We start from the raw sequence: 23,976 nt of genomic DNA, 5'->3' as shown, positions 1-23,976 counted from the left end.
GCCACACACTACATAGATCTGCTCACTACCTCACAATGCTGATTATTTCTCTGCCAATTATTTTACACAGGATTAGAACCCACAACCTATTACAGTGGAAGCAGGCACCTTACTGATGGAGCTATTTTCTCCTCTGTAGGAAGCATGATAATTCTAACTATATGAAGTTACTTGTAATTGTCAGAGAAGAAAATTCATTAAGATAGAATTCTTATGCTTTCTATATAGGAGCAAATAGCTTCATCAGTAAGATGTCTCCTTCTAATGTTCCTTCTAAGGTTCTAATGTTGGGTATAACACTTGAAAAATGTGTATTTATAATAAAGAGGGTGTGACTTGTAAGGTGCAGGGAAAAAGAGAAAGTAACGGCAGTCAATTTAATTGAATGGTGTAATTGAACACATGAAACGGTTAATTTAATTGAATGGTGTAACTGAACACACGGAATGGGAGGAGAGGTGCCCCCTTACAGAGCAGGAGCCAGGCGGCAGCCAATTCCATTGCCTCCCACAGTTAAGGTGCATACACACTGGGCGTTTTTGCCCAGCGTGTATGCACAGCGATTATCGCTGACATCGCTGGGCTGAAAATTGCTCAGTGCATACACACTGAGCGCTTTTCCCCCCTGCCCAGCGATGTCAGCAGGGTGAGCGGCTTTCCATAGCAGGATGCTAATGAAAGCCGCTCACCCCGCCGTTCATCTACTGGTAATACCAGTAGATGAACGGCAGCTACGGGCGATGAGCTCATCGTTTGGGCATACACACTGGGCGGTTTTGAGCTGAAAGCAGCTCAAAACACCAAAAGTGAGCTGCTTTCAACTCAAAACCGCCCAGTGTGTATGGGCCTTTACGCCTGTGACTAGGAGATTTTCATTTAAAAAGATTTTGACAAAGTCTCTGAAAGATATATCTTTCACCAAACTAGTGCATACACACTGAGCTATTTTCCCAAAGAGCAAGAGATTTTCAGGAGGCAAAAGACTTTGCTGAAAATCTTTCATTAGAAAGGCTATTTACATAATGGTCTGTGCCAGCAATGTATATATTACTGGGGGACAGTCACATTCAACATTGGTGGCAGTGGATGCTGGCTACTCACTTTGTACACGACTTTTGTTTTCCCCCCTGTGCTGCTGCTGCTGCTCTGTGGGGTTAAGACACAAAATGGGGCTTGGGGAGGGAGCAGGGTGGGGTTGCAGTGACGAAAATCATTCGTCTTTCATCCATCATCGCTAGCGCCATACACACTGACCGATGATGGAGGAAAAATGAGAGGTGTTCGCAAAACATACTGGAAAAACGAGACGATGAATCACCTCGCTGGTGATGATGCGGGAGCGTGCATCATCGGGTCGCTGGGGCATACACACTAGGCGACTTTGCGCTCAAAATCGCTTTTTATATATCTGCCACTTCTTTAGGTGTTGGATGTACTTATTTATGAGGAAAGTGAGGCGAATATCAAACACTCTGCTCCAAAACAACATCTACAGATGGAGCCATGCTAGTCGTAGCTCCGTCTGTGCCTAGGTGCGCCCGCCTAGGTGAGCCTAGGACTCGGCGTCTCTGTCTCTGACTGGGCATGCGGGCCCATGATGGAGACGCGCCCCATTCACTTGAAGACGCTCTGAATGGGAACGACTCTGTGCACTCCCAACGTGACTAGGCAGACGGATCGCCTAGTCACGCCGGGATTGTTCGTTTGCGATGGAGCCGCCTCAGATGAGTGCGGCTCCATCTGTATGTATTACTACACCTATATGCAGATATATGAGAGCTTATTTATGCAAATTAACACTGAATAGTGGATATTTTGTGACATATATGATATATGGAAGCAAATTGCACTAAAGAGTGCTTTTTGTTTTAAATGATTGTATCTATGGGCCTATTTCAGACCTGATCACAGCAGCAAATTTGTTAGCAAATGGGCAAAACTATGTACACTGCAGGGGGGCAGATGTAACATGTACAGAGAGAGTTAGATTTGAGTGGGTTATATTGTTTCTGTGCAGGGTAAATACTGGCTGCTTTATTTTTACACTGCAATTTAGATTTCAATTTGAACACACCCCACCCAAATATAAAGCGGTGTACACACGGCGCGATGCGCCATATGCCCGATATTGACTATTTGACGAGGCCTAAGCCCGGCCCTGCCAATATAGTCAATGTTAGGCTGCCTGCACAGTCTATTTTTCCTTGCAATGCCGATCCCGCTGTACCGTGTATCGGCATCGCAAGGACTATACACACGGTGCAATATGCACTATATTTCCTTATGATTTTGACTATATAGCCAAAATCGCAAGAAAAATCGCACCGTGTGTACACACCTTTACTCTCCCTGTAAATGTTATATCTGCCATCCCCCCCCCCCCCCCCTGCAGTGCACATGGTTTTGTCCATTAGCTAACAAATTTGCTGCTGCAATCAGGTCTGAATTAGGCCCTTTATTTGGCCCCAGAGCTGTGATTTTGATACATTGTATTACGTTATGCCCCACTAGCGGGAGTTATTATGTATATTTTGTGTTTTTAATAAATTATGATTGTATTTAATTAGAGATGTGCGATGGACACTTTTCGGGTTTTGTATTTTGGTTTTGGATCTGGATCCCTGCTCGTATTTTGGATCTGGATTGGGTTTTTTTTTGCCAAAATCACCCTTTCGGGTTTTGGTTTTGGATCTGGATGATTTTTGAAAAAACATAAAAACAGCTAAAATCACAGAAACTGGGGGTAATTTTGATCCTACGGTATTGTTAACCTCAATAACATTAATTTCCACTCATTTCCAGTCTATTCTGAACACCTCACACCTCACTCTATTGTTTTTAGGCCAGAAGGTTGCACCGAGGTAGCTGGATGACTAAGCTAAGTGAGACAAGTGGGTGGCACAAACACCTGGCCCATCTAGGAGTGGCACTGAAGTGGCAGACAGGATGGCAGTTTTAAAAGCTAGGCCCCAAAGAGCACATAATGGAAAGGTAAAAATAAGAATTTACTTACCGATAATTCTATTTCTCGGAGTCCGTAGTGGATGCTGGGGTTCCTGAAAGGACCATGGGGAATAGCGGCTCCGCAGGAGACAGGGCACAAAAAAGTAAAGCTTTACTAGGTCAGGTGGTGTGCACTGGCTCCTCCCCCTATGACCCTCCTCCAGACTCCAGTTAGGTACTGTGCCCGGACGAGCATACACAATAAGGGAGGCATTTTGAATCCCGGGTAAGACTCATACCAGCCACACCAATCACACCGTACAACTTGTGATCTAAACCCAGTTAACAGTATGACAACAGAAAGGGCCTCTTAAAGATGGCTCCTTAACAATAACCCGAATTAGTTAACAATAACTATGTACAAGTATTGCAGATAATCCGCACTTGGGATGGGCGCCCAGCATCCACTACGGACTCCGAGAAATAGAATTATCGGTAAGTAAATTCTTATTTTCTCTATCGTCCTAAGTGGATGCTGGGGTTCCTGAAAGGACCATGGGGATTATACCAAAGCTCCCAAACGGGCGGGAGAGTGCGGATGACTCTGCAGCACCGAATGAGAGAACTCCAGGTCCTCCTTTGCCAGGGTATCAAATTTGTAAAATTTTACAAACGTGTTCTCCCCCGACCACGTAGCTGCTCGGCAGAGTTGTAATGCCGAGACCCCTCGGGCAGCCGCCCAAGATGAGCCCACCTTCCTTGTGGAGTGGGCTTTTACAGTTTTAGGCTGTGGCAGGCCTGCCACAGAATGTGCAAGTTGAATCGTGTTACAAATCCAACGAGCAATCGACTGCTTAGAAGCAGGTGCGCCCAACTTGTTGGGTGCATACAATATAAACAGCGAGTCAGATTTTCTGACTCCAGCCGTCCTTGCAATGTATATTTTTAAGGCTCTGACAACGTCCAACAACTTGGAGTCCTCCAAGTCGCTAGTGGCCGCAGGCACCACAATAGGTTGGTTCAGATGAAATGCTGATACCACTTTAGGGAGAAAATGCGGACGAGTCCGCAGTTCTGCCCTATCCGAATGGAAGATTAGATAAGGACTTTTATAAGATAAAGCCGCCAATTCAGATACTCTCCTGGCAGAGGCCAGGGCTAGTAACATAGTCACTTTCAATGTGAGATATTTCAAATCCACCTTTTTCAATGGTTCAAACCAATGGGATTTGAGGAAATCTAAAACTACATTTAGATCCCACGGTGCCACCGGAGGCACCACAGGAGGCTGTATATGCAGTACTCCCTTGACAAAAGTCTGGACCTCAGGGACAGAGGCCAATTCTTTTTGGAAGAATATTGACAGGGCCGAAATTTGAACCTTAATGGATCCCAATTTGAGACCCATAGATAATCCTGATTGCAGGAAATGTAGGAAACGACCCAGTTGGAATTCCTCCGTCGGAACCCTCCGATCCTCGCACCACGCTACATATTTTCGCCAAATGCGGTGATAATGTTTCACGGTGACTTCCTTCCGTGCCTTAATCAAGGTAGGAATGACTTCTTCTGGAATGCCTTTCCCTTTTAGGATCTGGCGTTCAACCGCCATGCCGTCAAACGCAGCCGCGGTAAGTCTTGAAAAAGACAGGGACCCTGCTGTAGCAGGTCCCTTCTCAGAGGTAGAGGCCACGGTTCGTCCGTGAGCATCTCTTGAAGTTCCGGATACCAAGTCCTTCTCGGCCAATCCGGAACCACTAGTATTGTTCTTACTCTTCTTTGCCGTATGATCTTCAATACCTTTGGTATGAGCGGCAGAGGAGGAAACACATACACTGACTGGTACACCCAAAGAGTTACCAGTGCGTCCACAGCTATTGCCTGTGGATCTCTTGACCTGGCGCAATATTTGTCCAGTTTCTTGTTGAGGCGAGACGCCATCATGTCTACAATTGGTCTTTCCCAACGGTCTATTAACATGTTGAAGACTTCTGGATGTAGACCCCACTCTCCCGGATGAAGATCGTGTCTGCTGAGGAAGTCTGCTTCCCAGTTGTCCACGCCCGGGATGAACACTGCTGACAGTGCTATCACGTGATTCTCCGCCCAGCGAAGAATCTTGGCAGCTTCTGCCATTGCACTCCTGCTTCTTGTGCCGCCCTGCCTGTTTACATGGGCGACCGCCGTGATGTTGTCCGACTGAATCAACACCGGCTTTCCTTTCAGGAGAAGTTCCGCCTGGCTTAGAGCATTGTAGATTGCTCTTAGTTCCAGAATGTTTATGTGAAGAGACTTTTCCAGACTCGTCCATACTCCCTGGAAGTTTCTTCCTTGTGTGACTGCTCCCCAGCCTCTCAGGCTGGCGTCCGTGGTCACCAGGATCCAATCCTGAATGCCGAATCTGCGGCCTTCTAATAGGTGAGCCTTCTGCAACCACCACAGAAGTGACACCCTTGTCTTTGGTGACAGGGTTATTCGCAGGTGCATCTGCAGATGCGACCCTGACCATTTGTCCAACAGATCCCTTTGGAATATTCTTGCATGGAATCTGCCGAATGGAATTGCTTCGTAAGAAGCCACCATTTTTCCCAGGACTCTTGTGCATTGATGTACTGACACCTTTCCTGGTTTTAGGAGGTTCCTGACCAGATCGGATAACTCCTTGGCTTTTTCCTCTGGAAGGAAAACCTTTTTCTGAACCGTGTCCAGAATCATTCCTAGGAACAGCAGACGAGTTGTCGGGATTAAATGGGATTTTGGAATATTCAGAATCCACCCGTGTTGTCTTAGCACCTCTTGAGATAGTGCTAAAGCTGTCTCCAGCTGTTCTCTGGACCTTGCCCTTATTAGGAGATCGTCCAAGTATGGGATAACTAATACGCCTTTTCTTCGAAGAAGAATCATCATCTCGGCCATTACCTTGGTAAAGACCCGAGGCGCCGTGGACAATCCGAACGGCAGCGTCTGAAACTGATAGTGACAGTTTTGAACAATGAACCTGAGGTACCCCTGGTGTGCGGGGTAAATCGGAACGTGTAGATACGCATCCTTGATGTCCAAGGATACCATAAAGTCCCCTTCTTCCAGGTTCGCTATCACTGCTCTGAGTGACTCCATCTTGAACTTGAACTTTTTTATGTAGAGGTTCAAGGACTTCAGATTTAGAATAGGCCTTACCGAGCCATCCGGCTTCGGTACCACAAATAGAGTGGAATAATACCCCTTTCCTTGTTGTAATAGGGGTACTTTGACTATCACCTGCTGAGCGTACAGCTTGTGAATGGCTTCCAACACCCTCTCCCTTTCGGAAGAGACGGTTGGTAAAGCAGACTTCAGGAAACGATGAGGAGGATCCGTCTCTAATTCCAACCTGTACCCCTGAGATATTATCTGCAGGATCCAGGGGTCTACCTGCGAGTGAGCCCACTGCGCGCTGTAATTTTTGAGACGGCCGCCCACTGTCCCCGAGTCCGCTTGAGAGGCCCCAGCGTCATGCTGAGGTTTTTGCAGGAGCCGGGGAGGGCTTCTGTTCCTGGGAAGGAGCTGCCTGTTGGTGTCTCTTCCCTCTTCCTCTGCCTCGTGGCAGGTACGACAAACCCTTTGCTCTCTTATTTTTGTAGGAGCGAAAAGGCTGCGGTTGAAAGGTCGGTGCCTTTCTCTGTTGGGGAGTGACTTGAGGTAAAAAAGTGGATTTCCCGGCAGTAGCCGTGGCCACCAAGTCTGATAGACCAACTCCAAATAACTCCTCCCCTTTATACGGCAAAACCTCCATGTGACGTTTTGAATCCGCATCGCCTGTCCACTGTCGTGTCCATAAGGCTCTTCTGGCTGAAATGGACATAGCACTCACCCGAGATGCCAGTGTGCAAATATCCCTCTGTGCATCACGCATATAGATAAATGCATCCTTTATTTGTTCTAACGACAGTAAAACATTGTCCCTATCTAGGGTATCAATATTTTCAATCAGGGATTCTGACCAAACTACTCCAGCACTGCACATCCAGGCAGTTGCTATAGCTGGTCGTTGTATAACACCTGCATGTGTGTATATATTCTTTTGAATAACTTCCATCTTTCTATCTGATGGATCCTTAAGTGCGGCCGTCTCAGGAGAGGGTAACGCCACTTGTTTAGATAAGCGTGTGAGCGCCTTGTCCACCTTAGGGGGTGTTTCCCAGCGCGCCCTAACCTCTGGCGGGAAAGGGTATAATGCCAATAACTTTTTTGAAATTATCAACTTTTTATCAGGAGCAACCCACGCTTCATCACACACGTCATTTAATTCTTCTGATTCAGGAAAAACTGTTTGTAGTTTTTTCACACCATACATAATACCCTGTTTTACGGTATCTGTAGTATCAGCTAAATGTAACGTCTCCTTCATTGCCAAAATCATATAACGTGTGGCCCTACTGGAAAATACGTTTGAATTTCTACCGTCGTCACTGGAATCAGTGCCTGTGTCTGGGTCTGTGTCGACCGACTGAGGCAAAGGGCGTTTTACAGCCCCTGACGGTGTTTGAGGCGCCTGGACAGGCATTAATTGATTGTCCGGCCGCCTCATGTCCTCAACTGACTGTTTAAGGGAAGATAAACCATCACGTAATTCCACAAATAAAGGCATCCATTCTGGTGTCGACCCCCTGGGGGGTGACATCTGCATATTTGGCAATTGCTCCGCCTCCACACCAATATCGTCCTCATACATGTCGACACCCCGTACCGACACACACCGCAAACTCACAGGGAATGCTCTAATGAAGACAGGACCCACTAGCCCTTTTGGGGAGACAGAGGGAGAGTCTGCCAGCACACACCACAAAGCGCTATATATACAAGGGATATCCTTATATTAAGTGCTCCCTTATAGCTGCTTTAATATATAATATATATATATATAGCCATTAATGTGCCCCCCCTCTCTGTTTTACCCTGTTTCTGTAGTGCAGTGCAGGGGAGAGACCTGGGAGCCGTCCTGACCAGCGGAGCTGTGACAGAAAATGGCGCCGTGTGCTGAGGAGATAGGCCCCGCCCCTTTTTCGGCGGGTTCTTCTCCCGCTATTTTTCCAGTCAGGCAGGGGTTAAATATCTCCATATAGCCCCTATGGGCTATATGTGAGGTATTTTTAGCCTTGTATAAGGTTTATATTTGCCTCTCAGAGCGCCCCCCCCCAGCGCTCTGCACCCTCAGTGACTGCCCAGTGAAGTGTGCTGAGAGGAAAATGGCGCACAGCTGCAGTGCTGTGCGCTACCTTATGAAGACTGAGGAGTCTTCAGCCGCCGGTTTCCGGACCTCTTCACGCTTCAGCATCTGCAAGGGGGTCGGCGGCGCGGCTCCGGGACCGGACTCCACGGCTGGGCCTGTGTTCGATCCCTCTGGAGCTAATGGTGTCCAGTAGCCAAGCAGCAAATCCACTCTGCATGCAGGTGAGTTTACTACTTTCCCCCTAAGTCCCACGTTGCAGTGATCCTGTTGCCAGCAGGACTCACTGTAAAGAAAAAAAACCTAAACTAAACTTTCTCTAAGCAGCTCTTTAGGAGAGCCACCTAGATTGCACCCTTCTCGTTCGGGCACAAAATCTAACTGGAGTCTGGAGGAGGGTCATAGGGGGAGGAGCCAGTGCACACCACCTGACCTAGTAAAGCTTTACTTTTTTGTGCCCTGTCTCCTGCGGAGCCGCTATTCCCCATGGTCCTTTCAGGAACCCCAGCATCCACTTAGGACGATAGAGAAATAGAGGTGCAACGAGGTAGCTGGATGACTAAGCAACACAAGTGGGCAGCACAAACACCTGGCCCATCTAGGAGTGGCACTGCAGTTGCAGACAGGATGGCAGTTTTAAAAACTAGGCCCCAAAGAGCACATCATGCAAAGAAGAAAAGAGGTGCAAGATGGAATTGTCTTGTGCCCTCCCGCCTAACCTTATGTTGTTTAAACAGGACATGCACAGTTTAATAAACTCTTTAATAAACTCATATAAACACTTGTTGGAAGAAGCCAACAAAAAAGAGTAGATTGCTTTTTTGGAGCACTCTTTTGAAATAAATAATTTAAATAATTTGACATGATTGTATTAATATAAAACATAACCTTTAATATACTTCCATAAAATAGAATAGGGTAATTACACCACAATGTTCATAAGTGAACATATTAAAATCAGCGCATGATCTATGATGCACCCCCTATCCATGAATGGATAGGGGGTGCATCATAGATCATGTGCTGATTTTATATTAATACAATCATGTCAAATTAATTAAATAATTTATTTCAAAAGAGTGCTCCAAAAAAGCAATCTACTCTTTTGTGTTGGCTTCTTCCAACAAGTGTTTTTATGAGTGTATTGTTCATGGTTGCAGGAGCACCTCCAGCTTTTTGGAATTATATAATCCCAAATAAGGGTATATTTTATAGAGCTGGTTCTTTCAAATAGTTTATGACATACTACTTACTATTACCATATGTCTGGTGTGGGATACAAATATTACAGTTTAATAAGCCCATCATTTCAGTGACAGGTGGTCCGCCTGTAAAAAGCTCGCCAAGTTCTCCGAATCTTAGCTAGCTACAAACATACCACCTCCATATTTGATGACTTTTCACATTATGGGAAGAGGCAAGAGGAAGAGGATAGTGTCAAGAAGGTGATTAAAAATTAGATCGGTACATGCAAACAGGAACAACACACAGGCTTTCACCTCCACTCCTATATTGGTGTGGAACAGAAAGGACTTCAACCAAGCAAATATATCATTATTAATTACCACATTACTGGACAAACTGGAAAACTAGGGGCCAAAGCCTCCAAAATTGTAGCCCCTTCTCCATTTTCAAGGATTAAGATAATTTCAGATTTAATTATTTATTAGCAGTTTCCATTGCGCTTTACAATTAGAGCAACAGTTATAGAACGAAACTGGACAAAAACAGACATAGAGGTAGGATGGCCCTGCTCGCAAGCTTACAATCTATTTAATGCTGGGGTGCAAATAAACTGGTGTATAGCACAGGATCAAGATTGGATATTTTCCCCTCAACGGAGTCTGGAGACTTATTTTGGCAATTTCCAATTCTACCTTTGCGTCTTGTTTTCACAAATCTGTTTGTGATGTTGAAGCTTGTTTTATATCGGTTCTGCTCTAGGCTTTCATTTAAACCTAGGATCAAGTACAGCAGCACCCCTGGAATTATACGGCAGCATCCCTGGACTTATACAGCATAGGCAGCACCCCTGGAAAATTACACAGGACAGCATACAGGCAATAGCACCCGTTGACTTAAATGGCAGTGGGGCAGCACCCCTGGACTGATAGAGCAGAGGGGCAGCACCCCATATAGGACAGCACCCCTGGAATGATGTGGAAAAGAAAAGAGGTGCAAGATGGAATTGCCCTTGGGCCCTTCCACCCACCCTTATGTTGTATAAACAGGACATGCACATTAACAAACCAGTCATTTCAGCGACAGGGTCTGGCACACGACTGTGTCTGAAATGATTGGTTTGTTTGGGCCCCCATCAAAAAGAAGCAATTAATCTCTCCTTGCAGAAATTGGCTCTACAGTGGCAAGATGTCGTCATCATCCCCAGATTCCCCCCCCCCCCCCCCCCGCACACACACACACACTTCAGTGATTACATCCTCATCCTCACAGAGAAATACTGTTCAAACAAACCACATAATTTAGGTGTCAGTGGACTGCTTACGCTATTACAAAAAGTTTCTGAACTTGACAATGACTTATGATGAATTAATTGCAGGTGACGTATAAGGGAGGATGTTCCTACGAGGTTAACATCATTACCTCTACTTATTATGGATTGACACTGGATTTATTATGGAGGAAATAGCGCACTGAGCTACCTTTCTATTGGTATGTGATGTATATAGACCGGAATATAAAAAAATAATATTATCTTATGATATAATGATACCCATTACCTATGGGAGGATTACAATTCTAATTCATCAAATTAGCAAAAACCCGGCGGTGCTCCCTTGAGTTGTAAAGAACAAATCGACTAATATACAGAAAGAGAAGACAACTCCTTTTTATGGGGCACTCCTATTAATAATCTAAAATGTAACTTTTATTGAAATTGGACTCACATTAACATACAACATAAAATATTTAATCAATTGAGATAATTGATGGTATGACTGGCTAAGCCTCTAAACCTATCTCCATGTGACGTCCTTCTCACCGTATAGATATGACTGTCCCAATTAAATCCAAATGTCCATAATATTAAGTTCTACTGCTATAAATGATTGTTTGTAGGGAACATGTCCTATGGATTACTTCCAGATCCAAAAATATCCAAAGTTTTTTACTAAGGTATAACCATTCACCCTACATGTCATAGACGATTAATTGTAATACTGCTGTTGAAAATCCCCTAGTATGACTGGAAATTTAAAGCAACTAACACGGTGCATCTATTGTGAATACATGCTGTGGCCAAACTTTACAGTCAATTGATGGTATGTATCTAATAAGCAGGTAAACTTAATTGGGCACTTGTGGAAGAAATATATATTTTTGAGGGGGAAAGTGGGAGAGAAGGAAAAGGTCAGAAGGAAGATGGGGAGAAATAGGTGACTAAATGCCTGGTTTCTGCTTTTGGAGATCTGCTTGGAAAGCATCGAATCTCCAATGAGAGAACCACCTGGAGCATATGCACCACTCCCAAGACCTGTATCTGCTGTTAACTAAATCTACCCAATTAAGGGCAAAGTTAATGAGAGTGCAGGGGAGAGGTCCCTAGCCAGTGTATAATACCTATGATGCTGACTACTTATGAGCCCTTTATTAGTATAAATCACAACATTTATTTGAAATATCACCTTGTTGTGTGAATTCACAATAAAGTATGTGGCATCTGTGAAAAACACATTATGGATTGATAAAGGCAACAGATTGCTTGGCACCTGTTGTCCGGATTTGTGGAGAAATAATTCCACACCGAAGAGGTGGTCTTTTTGGTATTTTGCCCAGGCATGACAATGGCCTATTTCATCCCATGGCCAACAACTTTCTCCACTGGTGCCTTATTCAAACAAACCACATCACCATTAGAATCCTCATCATCAACTTCCTCCGCAGCACCAGCTACACTCATAGCCTCATCATCCTGGTGTACTTCTACAGTGACATCCTCAATCTCAATATCAGCAACTGGACTGGGCATGCAAATGGTCGTAGCAGCGTCCTCTTCCCATATAATGTTGTGAAGGTCAGGCCTAGACATTGCCAGCTCCCCTGTATTTTCACAACACCCCTGTATTTTTACTGCATACAAGACAGGGCCAGTGTACATTGATTTTCACTGCACCCTAGAATTATTACAGCATACAAGACAGGGCAAGTGTACATTTATTTTCACTGCACCCCTGAATTTTTACAGCATACAAGACAGGGCCAGTGTATATTGATTTTACTGCACCCTTGAATTTTTACAGCATACAGGGCCAGTGTAATTTTGTTTTAACAGCAGCACCCCTATATTTTTACAGCATACAGGAGCAGTGTGCTTTTAATTTTTACCAACTGCACCCCTGAATTTTTACAGCATACAGGGCCAGTGTAATGTTATTTTAACAGCAGCACCCTATATTTGACAGCATACAGGAGGACAGTGCCCCTGCCTCCTGTACAACACAGTGACAGCCAGGACAGCAACAACCATGTACAGGTGCAGCACATGAAACAGCGCATGAAACACCAGTGACAGCCAGGACAGCACCCCTAACACAGCACAGGTACACCACAGTGACTGCAGCAGCACCCCTACAGAACGCACATTAACCCCACATGATGCCACCACCCACAGAGAGACAGAGGTCTGTCGCCCTCACTCTCCAAGTCTGGAGTGAAAATGGTGGCGACGCGCGGCAGTTTTAATGGCATCCAAAACCCACGAGAATCCGACAGTTGGATGATGACATTTTGCTTTGTTCTGGTTTCCAAGTGTGGCAGGAAGTCCCGAGCAGGGCTCGGATACTTTCTCGGAGCATGACATTCAGGTGGATTTGGTTCTCTGGGAACTGAACCCGCTCATCTCTATATTTAATAAATTTTTGTACGAGTGTGTAATCATGTTCCACCTGGTTCTTTTCTGGATTGTAATATAACTTTTAAAACAAAAACAAAAATGCACACAGCAAGATCACACTTAGAGTATAACACCTCTCAAATCATCTCTTACACAGCAGTGAATTTTCCATTAGGCATGTGAGGCACGTTCCTAGGGGCGGCACTTGTATGGGTGTGGCACTTGGATGCTTGTGTTGCCATCTTGAATGGAATGTGGACGAGTCTGGAATGCACAGACTGCCCCTGTAAACTAGACAATCAGAAACTAATTGCAGCCTTGCGCTTTCCAATTTGCTGCCGGTTCCTTAGTAAACGAAAAGTACACACAAAAATCTTTCAACATATATTTAACACAAGAAAAGGCAGAAACCAGGACCCGGCGCTTTTAAATGTGGAATGTAGTAGAGGGAAGAATAATACCACATAGTCTCAAAGAATTATCACTGTGTCTCTCTTGGAAAAACACTTACTGGATATTTCTGTCCCGCGTATATATAAAGGTATCTTTCATCAATAAAGCTTCAACCACTTGCCACTAAACACTCCCCAAAAAGTGGACACTTACATCAGATTCCTGTCTCGCGTTCCCATAAAGGTATCTTTTTATCTCCTTCAACCTTGTCTCAGGTGAGTAACTTCCCAAAACAGGTTTGGCAGGCAAAGTATCCAAAAAAAATGTCTTTTTATGTATAAAAGCATCATACACACTTATAAAATATCAAATGAATGGCTTCTTATACTTCACAGGAGAGTAGACATCGGTGGCTGATGAAATCAAGCAATTCTCACACAACCGGCTGCAGTCTAGTAAGTGTGAAACGTCCGAGAACACTTGAATCACTGATACCACCAAATCCTGGAGAATGGATGCCTGGACAGCTTCAACGCGTTTCAGGTAGCTCTCTCCCCTTTGTCAAGAAGTGCTGTCCTCCTCCTGTGTCTGGGTTTTATTCCAGACTAATTCCACACACCTGTTTTTATTACAGCCAGGTATCTCATATCCCAAATTAATTAACATCAGCATGTTGATGCAAAATACATTAAAATACAAAATCTCCACCTGGTTATTTGTTCCAGTCCGTCATCAAACTATAGATGGTATAAAATAATCACTACTCGCCCCAAATGATAGCCCGATACCGTTACTGGCAAAGAACCATTACATAATTCAAAACACCCACACAAAACAAATGGATGTCTGGTCTATCCAAACTAATCCAGGAAAATGTAACTAAAAAAACTCAATGGCTATAATAATAAATGGTGTAGCAGATAATATTTTATCCCATCCGCTCCGTCCACTCTTCGGAGAAATGCAGGAACCACACTTATAATTCGAATGTTCTCGGACGTTTCACACTTACCTGACTGCAGCCGGTTGTGTGAGGATTGCTTGATTTCATCAGCCACCGATGTCTACTCTCCTGTGAAGTATAAGAAGCCATTCATTTGATATTTTATAAGTGTGTATGATGCTTTTATACATTTACACATAGAGACAAAGTGATAATTCTTTGAGACTACATGGGATAATTCTTCCCTCTTCTACATTCCACATTTAGAAACGCCAGGACCTGGTTTCTGCCTTTTCTTATGCCCCTATAAGCTGTCCCACTTAGTAAATATGTATACATAAGTAAAAATAAATATATATCATAGTTAGTGGCTTTTTTAAAATGATTCTATTAAATTGACTAGCTTAAAATGAGGGATTATAACCAATCAGTAAAAATTATAAAATTAGGCAGGGGAGGGGGGGGGGGGGGGGGGGGTGATCAGTACTGATGTGCCTAGGGGTGCTCTCACTAGTAAATCCACCCCTGATCCTACATTATAGGGGCTAATTCAGACCTGATCGCTGCTGTGCATTTTTGCAGAGCGGGTGATCAGGTCTGAACTGCACATGCGTATGCACCGCAATGCACAGGCGCAACGGTCCGCAGCCACGGGGAGCGCCTGGAAGCGACGGGATGGTGCGAAAAATCCAATCGCACCGGGGATCACAAGAAGATTGACAGGAAGAGGGCATTTGTGGGTGGCAACTTATCGTTTCCAGGGAGTGTCCGGAAAAATGCAGGAGTGACCCTGCATTTTGTGGGAGGATTCGTGATGTCAGAGCCGGCCCCGATCATCGCAGCGGCTGAGTAAGTCCTGGGCTGTGCAGAGACTGCACAAACTTCTGTTTGTGCAGCTCTCCTGCACATGCGATCGCACACCTGCACAGTGAATTCTCCCTCCCCCTGTAGTCGGCGACTACCTGATCGCAGGGATGCAAAAAATGCACCCTAGCGATCAGGTCTGAATTACCCCATAGCTCTTTTTTTCTCCAATACAAAATAATCAAGTCTAAGCCCCTTCACACCCTTACAACTTAACCAAGCACACTAGATCCAACATGTTTCATCCCCTTACCCTGCTAATTCCAATTCACAGAATTTCTATTCAGTGGTGTTTATCTCCTTAAGACCTAAGGACTGAATATTTTGTTTCAATGAGAAACCTTCCGATTGTGTTTACTTTGAATTCTATGTGCTGCAATTAGGTTTCCATGAACCACATGAGATGCTTCCTTGCACTCTGAGGTAGAGTCCGTTCCTTAAATGCATACCTCCCAACATGACCCTCTCCAGGAGGGACAAAATGCTCTGCTCCTGGACTTTTCTCTTAATGTATGATTGCCAGTACCTGTGTTGAACAGGTTAATGGATAAGAAAAGTGTTTTAGTAAAGGTACTGGCAATCATATATTAAGAGGGAAGTCCAGGAGCAGAGCATTCTGTCCCTCCTGGAGTGGGTTATGTTGAGAGGTATGTAAATGTGTGGACCCCCTTCACCGCATTATTACGGTGAAGCAGATACACACAACGACCTGCCTATTGCCAATATGGGAGTTTGATATTTCACTTCTCCGCTGATCCACTACCTCAATCATTGGCTGTCTTTTTCAGCGGGCACACCAGCCCCGTCTCTCTCAGCGGGCTCAATGCCTGAGAGCTGGTCAGGGGCGTGCGGTGAGGTCAGTGGCTGGTGAGGGACTGCACCCATAAGGTCCACTGATGCCCGCTACCACCCTCAAGCCAATGCTCGCTACCACCACTGCTGATGGCCCCGCCCCTGCCAATGGCCTTCAAAATCGCCGACATCAGCACCCTGGCCCCCCTTGCCACTAATTTGCATCTCAGGGTGACAGGCAGAGGATGACACGAGGGAGAGAGTGATAGCAGCGGGTGACAGGGAGAGGGTGACACCAGGGAGAGGGTGACACCAGGGAGAGGGTGACAGCAACGGGTGACAGGGAGAGGGTGACTCCAGGGAGAGGGTGACACCAGGAAGAGGGTAACAGCAGCGGATGACATGGAGAGGGTGATGCCAGGGAGAAAGTGACAGCATTGGGTGACAGTGAGAGGGTGTCACCAGGGAGAGGGTAACAGCAGTCGATGACAGGGAGATGGTGATGCCAGAGAGATGGTGACAGGGGGAGGGTGACAGCAGGGACAGGGTGACGTCGGGGAGAGGGTTACCCCGGGGGGGGGGGGGGTGACAGCGGTGGGTGGTAGGAGAGGGTGACAGCAGTATGTGAAGCCAGGGAGAGAGTGACAGCAATTGGGGACAAAGAGTGACAGCAGTGGGTGACAGAGAGAGGGTAACACCAGGGAGATGGTGACAGCAGCGGGTGACAGGGAGAGGGTAACGGCAGCGGATGACAGGGAGAGGGTGATGCCAGGGAGAAAGTGACAGGAGCGGGTCACAGGGAGAGGGTAATAGCAGTGGATCATAGAGAGAGTGGGTGATGCCAGGGAAATGGTGACAGGGATAGGGTGGCAACAGGGACAGGGTGATACTGGGGAGAGCAGGCAACCCCCCCCCTCCCACATACACATTTGGACTGCACTTCACACAAACACACATGGAGAGCAGACTGCACCCCACCCCCACCACCACACACACAAACTGACTGCAGCTTACAAACATATGCACACACTGACTACAGATTGCTCCATCCCCTGCACAAATATCGGACTGCAGATCACTTACACACAGGGACTGCAGGCTGGCCCTTCCCTCACACACTCACTGTCCTGCAGATTACACGATACAGACTCTGTGACTGGAGACTGTCTCCCCCCTCCCACACACAATGTCTGCTTGCCCCACACCAATAGCATAAAAGGAAGCTGGCACCTGACAGAGATACTAGTGGCAATTCAGCAGCTCAGCTGTGCTGCCTGGAATCGAGGAGCAGTTAGTGCAAAGGACCATGGGAGCTGCCTATTCTCCTCCAGCCCTGCTCGGCAAACACTGTAGCTGTGAAGAGCAGCTGAGATCACAGCCCAACCTCTGAGGGAATAAAAAAAAAAGTGATGTGCAGCGGTGATGGAACGGACCCCCCCCCCCCCTCCCACCCCGCATGCGCCACTTACCTGCTCCCTGTGATGTGCTCGCCCTCCAGCGCACCCTAGCTCTGCCATTCCACCTGTACAGGGCCGCCCTGGATGGTGAGTGTACAGCAGGCTGATGGGGTGCAAGCCGCAGAGTTACTGCTGTGTTGCCTTGCAACAGAGCTTCCCTGGTGTGACTGGTCAGCCGCTGGGAGCCGGTGATGGAAGGGGGGCCGAGGCAATTGGGATAGGAGAGGGAATCGCGGCCCCTCCTCCCCATCCTGTCAGCTGCGCTGCATTAGATGACAGGGGCAAACCCTTTGCCCACTGCCCAATCACATCTAACTGAGTGACAGGGGCGTACTTTCAAATGGGCTGAAAGCACGCCCCTGTCAAAGAGGCACGTATACTAGTGCCGCTTGCAGGGCTTTTTTTAATGGGCTTTTACTGCCCGATGCCTGGCCCCGCCCCCCGCTTCCAGCCCTTTCATATTGACATCGGGAGGCACAGAGAGCGGTGCCTCCGACACCCATTTACTGTAAGAAGCTTTTTACACGGTAAAAAAATATTAAAATAATACAAAGTTTAAAGCATATACTTCTTTGTATTGTTTTAATAATCAATGACAGGGGAGGCACTGCCTACCCTGCCTACCCTGACTGCACGTCCCTGGAGCCGGTGTATGCGTGTTTCATTTGGAACAAACCTTGTTTAACGAAACATAGGAAAACATGGCCACTGCTGCCGGGTGAGGAGACGTTGGGATCAGAGGCGGAACTACCATTGGTGCAGCAGGTGCATTGCACCGGGGCCCCTGAGGACAAAGGGGCCCACTGCTACCCAGACCAGCAGTGTGTTATATCCTGGCCCCATCTGCAGACCATTTTGAGCAATGTCGGATGAATGCCCCACTGCCTGAGGGACATGCTCCTTACCTTAGGGAGACAGGGCTGACCTTGTGTGTGCCGGACAGATATAGAATTATTGTCACCTATCAGCACTGATGATCACATCCACATACTGACTCTAATACACACATAGCTATATATTTTTTCTAATTCACTGCTGTCTGTAAATTTAAAGCAGCTCACAACCAGTGTACCTGGCGCTGTCAGAATCTGCCTGACTGAGTGCCAAACAGAGGAAAGCAAAAGGTGTGCCCCTGTGCAGAGCAGAGGCTACTGTGTTCCTGCCCCCATCAAGGTACATGCCCGCTTTCCTCTGCACTGCACAGGAAATTCTGCTTGTACCCATGTCATCCACTGTCTCTCCCTGTTACCCACTGCCTTCACCTGTCATTCACTGCTTCTCCCTGTCACCCTCTGCCTCCCCTTGCCTTCCATTGTCACCCTCTGCCTCTCTATGTAAATCTCTGCCCCTCCCTGCCTTAAGTTGTCACCCTCTGCCTCTCCCTGTGGCATATTGTGAACTTGGGTTGGGGTGGAGGAGGGGGGCCCAAATTATACTTATGCACCTGGGCCCACTACTCACGAGTTCCACCACTGGTTGGGATGCACCACTGGCAACATCGATAAAGGCATTAAACAAAACAATAAAGTGAACTGACCTTTAATACATTAGTTTAGAGACATTGCCGCATCTGACTTCACTCAACCTCACTGACCTCACTCAACTTGTGCAGTTATCGATTTCTCAGCTATCACTGGTTAATACATCTACTACTCTGTTTGGTTCAACGAGGATCTCAGAAGTTTGCTGACTGCATTTTAATACAACAGGTAAGATTGAAGAAGATACTGCTTTGCCATTTTAACATGATGGCAAGGAATACATAAGATATCTTGGCAGTCAGGATGCCAGTGGTAACATGACAGACCGCAGCATCCCGACACTGAAAATATCGACATCAGAGGGTGTAAGTATTTTTACCCCCTGTCCTGTCCCCTACGCTAACCTTAATCCATGGGAGGGAGGTGGGTGGCAGCTAGGGCTAACCCTCCAGGGTTGTTGGCTATGGCTAACCCTCCTTAGTGCCTAACTTTTCCCTCCCCCACTGCCTCACCCTAACCCTCTTTCCCTGGGGCCCTAACCCTAAGGCTGAACAGCAATACTTACCTTCGGCATCCCATCTGTTGGTGATCCAGCGCCAGTCTCTTGAGTGGTGTTGGGATTCTGGCATTGGTCACATGATCACTGGCATCCCAACGGGCGGGATGCTCAATGCATCCCGAAGGAAATTAGTTACGTTTTTAGCAACTTGCAACTAAATAGTAATAACATGAGTCGAAAAAATTTTTTTGAACTGTTAAGATATATTCATATAACTTTTTCACTGACATACGATTCCAGAAAATTAGTATATAATAGGAAAACATAAAGAAAATAATTTTTAAATAGAAATAAAAACATGCACACGTTAGCATGAGCGTGAAGTTATGTATGCATACAACTGTATTTTCTTGCTATTAATGGATTTTTTGCAAGGTACTGCCATTTTACTGTAGATTGGTTCTCTATTAGCATTAACATATGTGGTTTGCCCACCAATGTATATACAGAATTTAGATATTAGCGTAGAACTAAAATTATTCTTCCTAATAGCAGATGTCCTCTTTCAGCATGTTCTTCCTACTGCAATAATAACTCAGTGCTTTGAAATATCACGGTCTGTTGCTTTTGGAATGATTGTGATCTGAAAAGATGTAGAATGGCATATGAACTACCAAATATGCTTCCAAGAATCTGCCAAGAATGTAGAAATGTACTGTAGCATGAAGGGACATATTTTCATCTTGAATGTAAAATCTAAACTTTTACTTTTTTGTGTGTGAACATGGTGGAACTTATAGGTGAAACAAATAACTAGTAGTATTATTAAAATGTTAAAACATTAATGGTTTATATTAAGCATTTTCATTACTTTATCGGCATATTGGGGGTAATTCTGAGTTGATCGCAGCAGGAAATTTGTTAGCAGTTGGGCAAAATCATGTGCACTGCAGGGGGGACAGATATAACATGTGCAGAGAGAGTTAGATTTGGGTGGGTTATTTTGTTTCTATGCAGGGTAAATACTGGCTGCTGTATTTTTACACTGCAATTTAGATTGCAGATTGAACACACCCCACCCAAATCTAACTCTCTCTGCACATGTTACATCTGCCTCCCCTGCAGTGCACATGGTTTTGCCCAACTGCTAACAAAGTTCCTGCTGCGATCAACTCAGAATTACCCCCATTGGCTCTTGTTATTTATGTTGTTCAAATTATGCAACATAGTGTAATCTTGAATACCGCAAGAATATTTACATATTATATGGGGATGATGGAAATAGACTTGTGTTCAGCAAGCCTACTTTCTGGGTGGAATTCAATTGTTTGAAAAGTCAGTTGGGTGTCTGTTTTTTCCTGTCAGAAAAAACAGACACCCTACTGACTTTTCAAACAATTGAATACCCCCCACTGAGTCCATTTTGCAGTGACTTGCATGCCATAGTGTATGCTGTGGAATCAAGCAAATGCAAGTATGGGTGATGCAAAGTCAACTGGGTCATCGTAACTGGGCTGTAATGGATCATTCTCATATAGTCTATGCTCAATGAGGCAGTCCAGCTGAATCAAAATGTAACATACTGTACAGTACATGTAACTAGGTCCATTTGCAGTCACCTCTTTTGCACCAAGGATAGGGCTGGAGCAAGTGGATTCTGATAATATGAGAAGAGAGAGGTTTACTTGCCCTAAAGTCATGCATATTATTGATTGCATATTCCTGCCTGTTGTAGCACCCCCCGATATATCTACTGTACCTTTAATGGTACCTTCTTTAAATAAGCATATGAGGGCTACTTATTTTATATTATTTACCGGTGTGACTGGTACCTACAAGTGCATTGTGATAATGATGATGGCTATAAAATTGCGTATATGGCTAGTGGTCAACCAGGTGTGTACAACTTTGCATATATGTGAATCTATGCATTTAGGATGAGTTTTTTTAAAGCTTTAAGAGAAATAAAGTAGAGAGAGATAACGTACCAATCAATCAGATCCTGTAATTTTTTAAACATATCCTGTTAGAACATGATTGGCTGAAACTTTATCTCTCTCCACTTCATCTCTCTGCAAGCTTTGATAACTCTCCCCCTAAGTTCCTTACATGAAATGCAATCGTGGCTGACTGATGTTCAACTCTGCACTGGCCCCCATGTGTTTAATTCTTCAGCCGCTGGAAAGTGGCATAATTTGTTCCAAAAAATGAACCACACACTGTTGCAGCTGGGTTCACTACGATATGCCGGCGGTCGGGCTCCCGGCGACCAGCATACCGGCGCCGGGAGCCCGACCGCCGGCTTACCGACAGTGTGGCAAGCGCAAATGAGCTCCTTGCGGGCTCGCTGCACTCACCACGCTACGGGCACGGAGGCGCGCTACGCGCGCCACACTATTTTATTCTCCCTCCAGGGGGGTCGTGGACCCCCACGAGGGAGAATAAGTGTCAGTATGCCGGCTGGCGGGCTCCCGGCGCCGGTATGCTGGTCGCTGGGAGCCCGACCGCCGGCATACTGAAGACCACCCGTTGCAGCTCTCAGGCCACGTGTTTTAACTTATTTAAATTGTAAAGTGGATGCTAAAGTGCTCTCATCCATTGAAGTCAATGGAAAGTCTATTTAATGTCAATGGACTTCTGTGTATAAAAAAAATTACAGTTCCTGTTTTGTTAATCAATGACTGACCATTGCTTAAATAATACATTTACACATTTGTTTTGTTTACTGTGTATAATTGTATTAGTGTTTATACATTTACCTTCAGTGAGTTCATCTGGGATTGCTCATGTTTCTCTAATCTGAGAGAACAGCAAAAATGAATTGCGGCATTGAGTGGGTTAACATTTAAAACACCAATATTCAGCAAAAAGAAAGCAGCAAATTGTCATTAATTATTAATAAATCAGATAAATATCAACACTACTTTATTAATGCATTTAATAGATGTGATTAGGTTTAATAGAAAGAGCGTGAGAGATAAAGGAGCGATAAGCAAAGAAGCAGCCCTAAAAAGAAGCATCAATAATAATATATTACTTAAATTTAATGGATCCAAAAATGAATATTGAATAATTGATGTGAACATTATACTACTTGAGAGCTTGTGAGATGCCAGCTACCCACTGGAATTAAAAGCCATGCTTTCAGCACCAGTAAAAAGAGATAGAAAAGCAAAGACACCATAAATGATATTAGCTATCATCAAAAGTATATTGATTGATTTATATTAACTGATGTTAATGATTCATTAAAGTATTAAGCCTTGTAAAGTGATAAAGTGAAGAGAGATAAAGTACCAGCCAATCAGCTCCTAATTGCCATGTATTTGAAAATTACAGTTAAGATCTGATTGGTTGGTAGTTTATCTCCCTCCACTTTATCATTCCCCAAGGCTTAGTACATCTGCTCATATGAGATATATTTATCAAGAGGTTATTACATTTAAAAAAAAATGCAGACACTGGACTATCTGCGTTTATTTCACTTTTGTTTTAGTGTCGCATATATGTATGTATAAAGAGATTACTGTATTTGCTTTCATTGAGTTGATGCATGCATATCACTGCCCCCTTGTGCTCTAAAGGAAAGGTGATGTTGTGCAATGTATGTTTGTTTTTTGAATCTTGAAGTGTTTAAAGCCAGCTCTTGATGGCATTATCAGTGTTTTATCACAGACTGCAGCATGAGAGGGATCATATTGGATCCCTACCCTGTGTCTCTACACCATCATCTGGCTCACTTACCTAATTTCTCTCTGCTACTATATATACTGTAGTACAGAAGGGAAACATAACAACATAAATCCTCTATTGCATGCCTAAATTTAAAAAATATATTTATTGAAACCCATCCACAGATTACCCTGTCAAGTATTTTAGCTAATTGTTATTTTTTGATTTTGTAGATAATGATATCAATTTTGTTTTATTTATTAAAATTGTGTGCAAATATGCAAGGCAAGGCTTCAGCAGTTGAATTTGTTAGAAGTGGAGTGTGCTACTGTGCAATCTCCAACAAAATGGCTCCTCTGGGGAAACGTCATTCTCTAAACAATATGGCCACCTTTACTGTGTCAGCACAAGTGCAGCACCAGAGCAACGTGATGGATATCCTCCTCTTAGCTCCTGAGACCCACAACTTCACTGCACTATAACTGCTTGTCTTAAAAATGTTGTGAAATACAGTAGGCCCAGTTAAATTACTTCAAATAATTGGCAGAGCTAGCCCTGAATACATCCAAGTTCATATTTGAATTGACACAATGGGCTGATTCAGATGTGGTTGTAGTAGTTATTGCTGCTTTCATAGATGCATGCAGCAGTGATACTGTAGCTCTAATATGGTAGAGCAGCAGGAGGCATCTAGTGGTGGATGTACGCTGCTACTCCAAGCACATCTGAATCAGGCACAATGTGTATTGTATACTGACTGATGGCCTGATTCAGAGATGTACAATTTTCCCTCAGATTTCACTTATTGTGCTATTGTGAATGGAAATGACTCATACGCCTCCTTTGCTAAGAGATGACCACTGCTGGCATC

At 44.9% G+C, this 23,976-nt stretch overlaps 1 long non-coding RNA gene across 4 annotated transcripts in view; it reads right to left on the bottom strand.

Moving 5' to 3' along the window:
* Positions 1 to 17,880, bottom strand: part of LOC134913185 (uncharacterized) — a 78,273-nt gene extending 60,393 nt beyond the window's left edge. For 2 of the 4 annotated variants that reach the window (XR_010177008.1, XR_010177012.1), the window contains exons 1-3: positions 17,466 to 17,880; positions 17,227 to 17,382; positions 14,410 to 14,469 (exon numbers count right to left, since the gene is read on the bottom strand). This is a non-coding gene — a long non-coding RNA (uncharacterized LOC134913185). The remainder of the gene's footprint in view (positions 1 to 14,409; positions 14,470 to 17,226; positions 17,383 to 17,465) is intronic. The other 2 variants (XR_010177018.1, XR_010177023.1) reach the window with 1 other exon arrangement.
* Positions 17,881 to 23,976: the final 6,096 nt, after the last annotated feature.

Source organism: Pseudophryne corroboree, chromosome 1 (genome assembly GCF_028390025.1).
Source record: "Pseudophryne corroboree isolate aPseCor3 chromosome 1, aPseCor3.hap2, whole genome shotgun sequence".
In the NCBI taxonomy this organism is placed as follows: Eukaryota; Metazoa; Chordata; class Amphibia; order Anura; family Myobatrachidae; genus Pseudophryne; species Pseudophryne corroboree.
The sequence above is the reverse complement of the archived record's forward strand: the minus strand, read 5'-3'. Positions and strand labels throughout refer to the sequence as shown.